The 9,744-nt window shown below is 39.0% G+C and overlaps 1 long non-coding RNA gene across 5 annotated transcripts in view; it reads right to left on the bottom strand.

Moving 5' to 3' along the window:
• Window positions 1-856: 856 nt before the first annotated feature.
• LOC132341782 (uncharacterized) overlaps window positions 857-9,744 on the bottom strand; it is a 29,735-nt gene continuing 20,847 nt past the window's right edge. Inside the window, exons 6-7 of one of the 5 annotated variants that reach the window (XR_009490306.1) lie at window positions 4,655-6,666; window positions 857-3,050 (exon numbers count right to left, since the gene is read on the bottom strand). This is a non-coding gene — a long non-coding RNA (uncharacterized LOC132341782). Of the gene's footprint in view, window positions 6,667-9,498; window positions 9,599-9,744 lie in introns of all 5 variants that reach the window. The other 4 variants (XR_009490309.1, XR_009490310.1, XR_009490308.1 and 1 more) reach the window with 4 other exon arrangements.

Genomic DNA, 9,744 nt, shown 5'->3' with positions numbered 1-9,744 from the left:
TCAAGCACAGCACAGTTCCTGGTGGCTGCCAGCAGCAGTAAATATAGAACGAAGTCAGCCTTCTCACAGTTCATATTGAGGTACTGTGTCAACAGCCTGTGATCTGAGGAATGCTTTTTGGACTGCTATCAAGTTCCTGAAGGATAGTGCAAAAACCAGGTCACAAGTGTGCCATGCCCTCCTGTTTCCAGCCTCTGAATCAAAGAAAAGGAAAGGGAGCAGGACTCAGTCTATCTTTTCCTCCTCCTGTGCACCACTGTAAGTGCTGCACAAATATTCTGCAGCTGTAAGCCAGAGTTGAAAATGTCCATGTGGTTCTACCTTCAGATGACCTTTTCTCAATGCCTCCCCTATTCTGAGTTTGGCCAGGCTTTTAATATGCTGAGAAACTGAAAGGATAAAACAAAATAAACCAAGAGCTCCCTCACATTGCTTGTGTAGGAAAATCATTCTTACCTGAGTTTATAGCAATTAAATGTTGGCCATAAAGCCCTATTCGCCTTTGGTTTAGGCCTGTATGGCTGTCTACTGCCACACTACTCCACTTCTACTTGCAGCCTTCTGTCCCAACCATAACCATGTAAGACAGGCTTCTATCATCCTCCTTTTGGCCATTCAAATAGTGTCTCTTTCTCTGTTTCTTCTCCTCTTAAAACCAATCTTGGGTCGAACCTATATGATAAATTCACCAGCATTTCTGCTGAGAAACTCTTGATTCATGTCTCATGTGAGCAGATCCAGTGTGGTACTCACAGTCTCAAAAGATGCATTTGAATAGTGAAGTCTGTGGAAACTGGTTACAGCTGGAAGGACAAAGACACATGGGATCATCTTGCCCTATAAAAATAATCAGACCATTAAGTGAGGTTCATTCCTGGTTGGAGATAAGAGAAAACCTGGGCTGAGAGAAAAAAAAGCCAAATAAATGAAAAAAAAAATATCCAATTCCAATATCAAGGAATGATTCATTCATTCAATTCATTCATTCATTCATTCGTTCAATTCTTTGCAGAGCAGGTTAACACACATCTGTGGAGAAAACTGACTGAAAAAATGTTGGTTTAATGAAATGAATCTGCCATGGTTTTTTTTAAACACAGAAAGATTTTAATACAAAAAAACCAAAATGGTCAAATAGTCATTTCCAACACACTTTAAAAATAATAAAACCAGACTACTTTCTCAAATTGGAGAGAAATTGAGTGCTTTGACTTTAAATTTCTTTTATTTTCCACCATTAGTCTAAAGTAATTAACATTTTTTCAGCCAAGCAAATGTCGTACAACGTAAATGCAAAGTGAGATTTTCCTTCATTGCCTTAACAGCCACAAAACATGCCTAAAAAGAAAAAAGCTTGCAATTTTTTATTATTTTTTTTAACTTAAAGGAACCTCAATTCTGGTATTGACCTCTGTTTTTGTAACTCAGTTGTTTCTGTTCGAACACCATAAAATTTAATAGTCTAAAACTACGTTTTAATTTTAGAAACTCTTTCCCTTAAAATATAACCCCACCTCAGACTGTTTAGATAAAAATGATAAAGGAAGCAGATGCCACTTCATTTCACATCTTGTCATATATATTAACACGTAGGAAAGGCAATTATACAGGTTGAAGTACATCCCTCTTAGTGATGCAAGCTATAAGGAGAATTAGAGATAAGCTAAAGATCTGGCCTTAGCCCTGAAAAGTTGGAAACACTCCCATTAACAAGGGTTTATCCAAGATTTCCTGCAATTCATGGAGCTGAAGTTCACAAAGTGTTGCCAGATTCAGCAGTTGCACTCTGTAGGAATTCAATTTGGGTAAAAGATCTCACCTCCTGACACACAAGTGATTTTCCCCCAACAACATCAGTGAAGCCCAAACCTCTGACCGTGCTAATTCAGTGATAATAAGCTGCAGCTGGTTTTAAAACAAAAAATGGGAATTGTGAGACCTGAAAACACAATTGCACACAAAACTGGTGGCAAAGCCAGGAACTTTTTCAAATTTGTCCAAGAGCTTGAGTTATTTAGCTAATATTGCAAACAAGGATGTTTTTCCTGTCAGGATATGTTTCATCCATAATCAGAAGTCCTGCACGTAATTTAGAGGCTTGTGTAAAGCTGGGGGTGTGGGGGGGATCAAAGAACAGGAATTGTATTGACGGTTTTTGTAATCTATAGAAATGAAAAGGTAAGAATTCAACAGGTTTTTAATTTAAATAAAAAATTATCACCATTGACACTATACTTTAAATCTATGATGCTTACTAAGTATTTGCCTTTAGTTTGAATTAAATTATTCCAGAAAATTGTTTAAAACCAAAATCGATGAAAAGACCTGCACTTTTTAAAATTATTTTTAATTGGAGAAAGGGATTAGGATGTTTCTTTTGTTTCTGTTTAATTTTTTTTTTTTTGCTTGTTTGAAGGGGGTTTTTTGTTTGGTTTTTAGGTGGGTTTTTAGGTGGGTATTTATCAATTTTTTACCTGTTTCTTTGCTTTCGACACAGTGTTGAGAGCAGAGAAAAATCATTGCTTGCAAATATCCTCCACCTCTCCAGCCTCCAAAAAAAACAGTGCTCCAGCTTCAGGACACTGGAGCATCTTCCCAGCACTGGGGTCCCAGGCAGCCACAGACCCATTTACAAACAAGTAACACAGTTAATTTTGTTATTACATTATTATTTCCTATTTTATTGCTTTGTTATTGTGCTATTCTATTGTTTTATTGTTTTATAATTTCAATATTTTACTAATTTGTTGTTCCATTTTAATATTTTTCTAATTGTTTTTGTTGGTTTATTATTATTGTTCTTTTTTTGCACCACAACTTCCCAAAACAAGAAGCAGAGCAAGCCTAGAGGAGACCATGACGATGCTCCGAGGGCTGAAGCGAATCTGCTATGAAGACAGGCTGAGAAAGTTGGAGCTGTCCAGCCAGGGAAGGGAAGGCTCTGGTGAGACCTTAGACCTCCTGTCAGTGCCAAAATGGGCTACAGGAGAGCTGTAGAGGGACTTCTGATAAGAGCATGGAGGAGCAGGACATGAAGGAATTGCTTTGAGCTGAAAAAGAAGAGGATTAGATTCAATATTTAGAAGCAATACTTCCCTGTGAGGGTGGTGAATCCCTGGCACACATTGTCCAGAGAAGCTGGGAGTGCCCCATGCCTGGAAGAATCAAGGCCAGGTCAGACGGAGTTGTGAACAGCCTTGTCCAGAGAAAGGTGTCCCTATCCATGAATGAGGGAAAATTCCCTTCCAACCTAAACCACTCTATGATCTGTGATTTTATGAGTATTATTTATTGTTGCTGCTATTGTATTATTATTGTTGTTGTTATTCACTTTGAAGACTTTTTAAAAGGGTTGAAATGAATGCACATTGATACCAGACAAAAGATAGCAGGGAAATGATAATGCCCACTGACAGACAGCATTTCCATAAATCTCTATTGCAGGAAAGAATAACCATAAAAATCTCACATCTTGTTTACTTCATCCTTGCCTCCCTGTAAGTCCAATATTTACAAGGTTATAGCTGTCATACATTGCAAAATCAGCATAGGTACAAAATCACCACAGTGGTGACGCAAATCAGGTCCGCACTTGGCACAGGCTGTTGGCACTAAGTGGCAGAACAAAGCAACAAAAGACATTTCAGTCGATAACTTAGTTGCATTTATTCACTTCAGATTCTTATCTAAGTAGATAATATTTCTCTTGTTCTGTTTTCTGAACTACCTCTTGTGTCTCCCTAAACATAATAAGGGAAGACTGACCAAGAAAGTTACTTTAATATTTCTAAATTACTTGCACAGAATTTGACAAGATGTTTGTTAGTAGTTCAGTTAATTAATCTGGGAAGCTATTGCCCTAAGAATGGCTAAAAATCAGCAACTGTAGGTGCTGTTTTGGGAATGCGATGTCTGAAAAAGGCTGGCCTGAATTTCTGGCTCAGATAAAGCTTCCCACAATCCCTGGCTCTGCATGTCTACTTAAGCAGTTAAAAGTTACTTGATTTTTCGTTTGGTGATTTTTCCATCTCTGAAATGGAGCAAACACTACTGTGTCTTCCAAAATGCTTTCAGAAGTGCTGTACAGAACACTGAATGACAATATCTTCCTGGGATGACTGGAAGGACAACTCAGCCAAAGGTCATGTCAGTGGATAATTAAAATATAAACACAACACTGGTTTGAGTACATTCTTTTGGGGTCATTCTTGCAGTGCTGAAAGGAAAGTTGTCTGCTTTTACTCCACCTGCTTTGCCAGGAAGAGGTATGATTTGAAGGACTCAGGAAGGAGGAGGAGGGGGGACAAAAGAGCTGAGCAGGCAAAGAAGAATCATCAGGGCTCCCAAGGGCTTCCAAGGGTGTTCAAAGAGGACCATAGCCAGCTCTTAATTTTCCACAGCAATTCCTTCCCCAGCAGCAGATCACGACATCATAGAAAAATTTTGGTTGAAAAAGACCCTTATGCTGATCAAGTCCAACTATTAACTCAGCACTGTCAAGTCCATCACTAAACCATGCCCCTAAGTGTCAGATCTGCACATCTTTCAGATGCCACCTAGGGTGGTTACTCTATTACTTCCCTGCACAATCTGTTCCAGGACTTGGCAACCCTACTGGTGAATAAATATTTCCTAATATTCAATCGAAACCTACCCTGGAAGAACTTGAGGCTGTTTTCTGTCATCCTATTGCTTGCTACCAGGGAGAAGAGACAGACACTCAAGAAACTGGAATACATCTTTAGTTCTCTCAGCCTCACAGAAATCCACATGGATGAAGTGCAGAGAGAGTTTCACCTGCTGGGGAGACATAGCTTTTGATGTGTTTGCAGGAGGAAGGCAAAGGGACAACACACACAGAGCAAAGCAATGAGGGATGCCCTCCACAGAGCTGCAGGAGTGAAGCATCCTGCTTCCAGCACAGGGCCCCACCTGGGGGATGGGTGCTCGGGCAAACATGAGGTTTGAGGTACTTCAGTTAGGAAGAGGCCATGAAACCACTGGAAATGGCAGCACCTTTTCCACATGGCAGAACTGCTGGACAGATGGGACATTTGTAGGCTCAGGAAAAACAGAACTGCACCTGGTGTAAGGGACTTCCCCCAGCAGCTGACTTGCACTGACTCAGACATTGGGTAAACAGCACCCTGAATTTCCTTCTTGATAAAAATTTCATCCCTCTTCTTTCCCGAGTCACCAAAAAATGTACTGATAAACCTCTTTTGGAGAAAACAAAGCTTTGAAGTATGGTCATTTCCTTGAGGGAAGCACATGTGTGGCTTTCTGCTGGTATAATTTTCTTCACTGTGGCTTTGTATGGGACACCACACACTTGGTTTGGATTTGTGCTGAACACAGACTTGTTAATATAGAGATGTTTCTGTTACTGCTGAGCAGGGCTTATGCAGAGCCAAGGCATTTTCTGCCATTCATACTGCCACATGTGTGAGGAAGCTGAGGGTTCTTGGGAGGGTGGGAGAAGACATGGCTGAAGCAGGTAAACCCCAAATGACCAGATGGATATTCCAGACCATATGGCATAAGGCTCACTATATAAAGTTGGAGAAGAAGGAGGAAGAGGGTGACATTATGAGTGATAGTTCTTGTCTTCCCAAGTGTCTATTTAGTGATGGGGTCCTGCTCTCCTGGAGATGGCTGAACACCTGCCTGCCCGTGGGAAGTGGTGAATCTTGTGTGTGCAGCTTTTGATTTCCCTATTAAACTGCTTTTGTCTCAGCCCATGAGTTTTTTGGCTTTTATCCCTTCAATTCTCTCTGTGATTTCTCTTGTGGAGAAGTGAGTTAGTGACTGCATGGGGCTTGGTTGCTGGCTGGGTGAAACAAAAATACCTCTAAAATCTTTCAGCTAAAGAGCATTTAGCAACACATATTATCAGTTTCACAAGGAGCTTCCATTTTTCCTAATATGTATCCCCTTGTGAAAAAAATCCAAGCCTAGCAAAACACCTCATTCAAGCTCATAAAGACCAGATTAGATTGCTTAGATAATTTGCTTTCTGAGACTCAAAGACTGAGTCACTTTCTCTTCCTGTGTTGCCTTTGTTTTAGATTAGGACACATGAAGGTCACTGCCAGAAGTCATCACTACTGGGAAACGACATACTGGGAAACTGCTTGTTTTATTATTGGGGATTTTTTGTACTCACATGTCCCTTGTTATATAATTGTTACACAAAGGAAAAAGGAAAAGCTACAGATGAATCTGGTAACTAATGGAAAATGTAGAAACAAGGCAGCAGTTGCATAAGGCTCCTGGTATTGCCTCAAGTTTCTCTGACAAGGAGTTGTCCTCCTGCTCTCTTCTCCTTACAGGATGGTTGTGACAGCCTGTCTGCCATACACCAGCACAGGAGAGGGCAGGAGGCAGGCCTGTGCAGCATGCACAAATCACCTTTCCTCTAAGCAAAGGTGATAGAGCAAAGAATACAGCCACAGCTGTTAGCTCTCCCCATTCCATCCATCATGAAGCCCAGAGGGGCACTGCTCATGAGCCGGGGCAGTGCAAAGGAGGTATGCCATCCCAAAGCTGTGGCAGAGGAAAGCATCTATCTCCACTTGCTGGGCAAACTGCAAGTGTTTTCACTGTGTATTCCAGGATGCTTTTGCAGAAGAAGGGTGTGTATCACTGTGAGCTGCACTGAAGCGTCTAAAAGGAAAATAAAGGACAAAAAATAGTTAAAATCAAGCTCTGCTCTGCTGATAGAGTCCATGCATCTCAGTACTGACTCCAAATTTCTTAATTTTGTGTAAAAGTTCAAACTTTGTTATTGTTTTCCAACAATTTTGAATTAAAATACTTTCATCTAAGGAGCTGTATCTTTTATTTTAAGACAGGAAACTTAGTATTTGCAATGTTTACAAAGTTGTTTTAAGTTTTCACTGTTTCAGCTAAGAAACACACTAATTTACAATGTGTGATGAATCTACATCATTTGCAATTTAATTTGTTCTCTTTAAATTAGATATTTTACCTTTGACTTTCTCATTCAGAAGTTCTTTATACAGTAATAGTATTATGGAGCTACCAGTGTAACAAATGGTCTTGCAAGACAGTTATCTCATGACATGCATTTCTTCAAGTCGTATGCCTCTATAGTATGCCTCTATAGGATGTAGTATTGCTCCTTTCATCTCCCTTCCCAAGATTTATAGAGGTAAAAAATAGAGAAGAATAAAACTGATTTACCAAATCCATGATCTGCATCCCACTTCCAAAAGCACAAAATCACTGTGACATTTCTGCCCACCAGAACTGAGCTTGCAAGGTAAGGTGCTTTCTTTTTCTAAAGGTCATAGAATTTGAACATTGTAAACTTTTTTTCAAGTAGCAGAACATGATTCATAGAAGGATACTAATAAAAGGAGAGAAATAACAGAGCTCAAAGAAAAAGTCTCACTACACCTAGACTTATGTATTCTCTTCCGCATTTTCATTTTAAAAGTGATGAGTTTTTGAATCCAGGGTTACCATGTCACTTTCATTTTCTGTCAAAAACTTATTTTGTACTTCAGTACATTTATACTTCAGTAAGTTTATACGTCAGAGGAATGCATCTGATTCATGCTTGTTATTGACATATAGACTGATTGGTGAATCATATTTGCACGCTTACTCAGCACTAACTAAACTTACCATTATTAACATGGTCATTTCTGGATTTATGTCCAGCATTCCCTGAATTACCACATCAATATTGTAATTAAAAGTTTAAGGGAGTGTGAAGGTCTGCTTTGAAAACCCCTCTACCTTTTCCAGTGAGAATGATATTTGTGATTAATTCTTTAGGTATGTTTTGGTTTTGAAAGCATTATTTTGCTTCTTTTTTAAGTGAGAAGAGACCCTACAGGCCAACACCATGACAGTTTTGACTTCGTTTCACAAGAGACAACTTACTTATTTTAGTTTGTATTTTTGGCTTTTACATTGAAGCTGAAGATGTATATGGTCTAATGAGACCATTCTAAGACCTTTTTGCCTGGAACATAGTGAATACTCCAATAAGAATGCATCTTATTAAAAACCACATCTCAGATTGTTGAAAAAAAATATTATGTTAGCTTGAATTTTTAAATTTCTATCTATGTCTCTATAGAATATTAAGGCCTCTGAATGTTGATTTAGGAAATTTGCCTCAGTAATTTTTTGGGAAGAGGACAGGTAAACATACTGTGAAATTTTATTTACCACTTTTACTAACAGCCTCAAAGAAATTCTAATAAATGTGAGCTTTGTCTTCATGCATTCCACAAAACCCAAATATCATGCTAAAAAATTACTGATTTGGATGTAAACTGCTAAAGGAAGTATAATATCAAAGACAGTACATAATTTATCATTATATTAGTGTACTTTCCTTTATGTTAGGTGAATTATTGAAGTTTTCAAGAGGAAAGCTAATCATGCTACTAGATTACAAAACCATTTCAGGTCTCTGAAGGAACATTTATGACCCAATGTCAAATATTTTTTGTTTGTGAAGAAGACACAACAGAATTTAGTGAGAATAGGAATTAAGATATGTGAAGGGCTGCTATGGTAGTTAAAGGTTATGTAAATGAGGGAACTGAGGGTGTACATGGTGTATCACAAAATCACAGAATAGTTTGGATTGAAAGGGGCCTTTAAAAGCCATCTAATCCAACCTCCCTGCAATGACCAGGTTCATCTTCAAGTAGATTAATCTGTTTAGAGCACCATTCAACCTGATCTTGAATGTTTCCAGTGATGGGGCATCTACCACTTATCTGAGCCACCTATTCAAGTGTTTCACCACCCTCATTGTAAAACAACTTCTTTCATAGATCAACTCTAAATTTTCCCTTTGAATTTAAACTATTACTCCACATACTATTGCAACAGTCTGGTAGTTGATGCACTTAGCAAATGTCCTTAAAAATTTCATATTTTCTAGCCTTATCTTGTTGGATGCTTGTTGGTTCATGCTCCTTGACCCAGCTGTAGAGCGGAACAACAGATTCTGGATTTAGGTGCCAAGCATTTGAGCTCTACCGGATGTCTTTTAAACGTCCCTACAATTTGAGCTGGAAATTTGAAGGCATCAATGTTATAGCTCTATGGAAATATTGGACTTGGTGGGAATCCAGCTGTCTTTCTCAGAGGTTGTGGTTTGGCCAAATAATGAAATTCACTTTTAGAGACAGTAACGGTTCTCTCCAGATGCTCATGTAATCCTGAGTTGGCAGTACTGAGAGTCTTTACAGGGATAATTAGTACCAGTAATCTATTTTCAACCTTGCAAGTAAACATGATTGACTGTACCAACTCTTTCAGTGCTGCTTAACAAATCCTCTCCTACACAGATTCTTGGTTTGGATGCCCAATAAAGTCCATTACCTGTAGCAGCGTTTTGACTCCCCCAGTGCTCTGTGGTGTCCCCGCACTCCCTGTCCCTTGCACCAAGCTGATGACCAGCTGTGTTATACAATAGAAAGTTCAAGAGGCAAAAACTCCAATTACCTAAATAGCCAAGGGTCTAAAAATAGTTTTTCAGCACCCGCTAACACAGCCACAGCCAGGATTCTGGCTCTGGTTTACTAAGTGCTGAGGTCCACTGTGCCTGTATGAAACCAGAAAGTGTTCACATAAGTCAGTAAAGCACCCAAAACATCTGTTTATTTATTTCTCTACATTATATAAGGCAACTACATGCATTACATTATTATAGTTTTCAGTTGCTCAACAAGAAAGGTGTCTTAGAAGCAG

This window comes from Haemorhous mexicanus, chromosome Z, assembly GCF_027477595.1.
Source record: "Haemorhous mexicanus isolate bHaeMex1 chromosome Z, bHaeMex1.pri, whole genome shotgun sequence".
Lineage (NCBI taxonomy): Eukaryota > Metazoa > Chordata > Aves > Passeriformes > Fringillidae > Haemorhous > Haemorhous mexicanus.
Note: the sequence above shows the minus strand (reverse complement) of the source record. Positions and strands in the feature narration are given on the sequence as shown.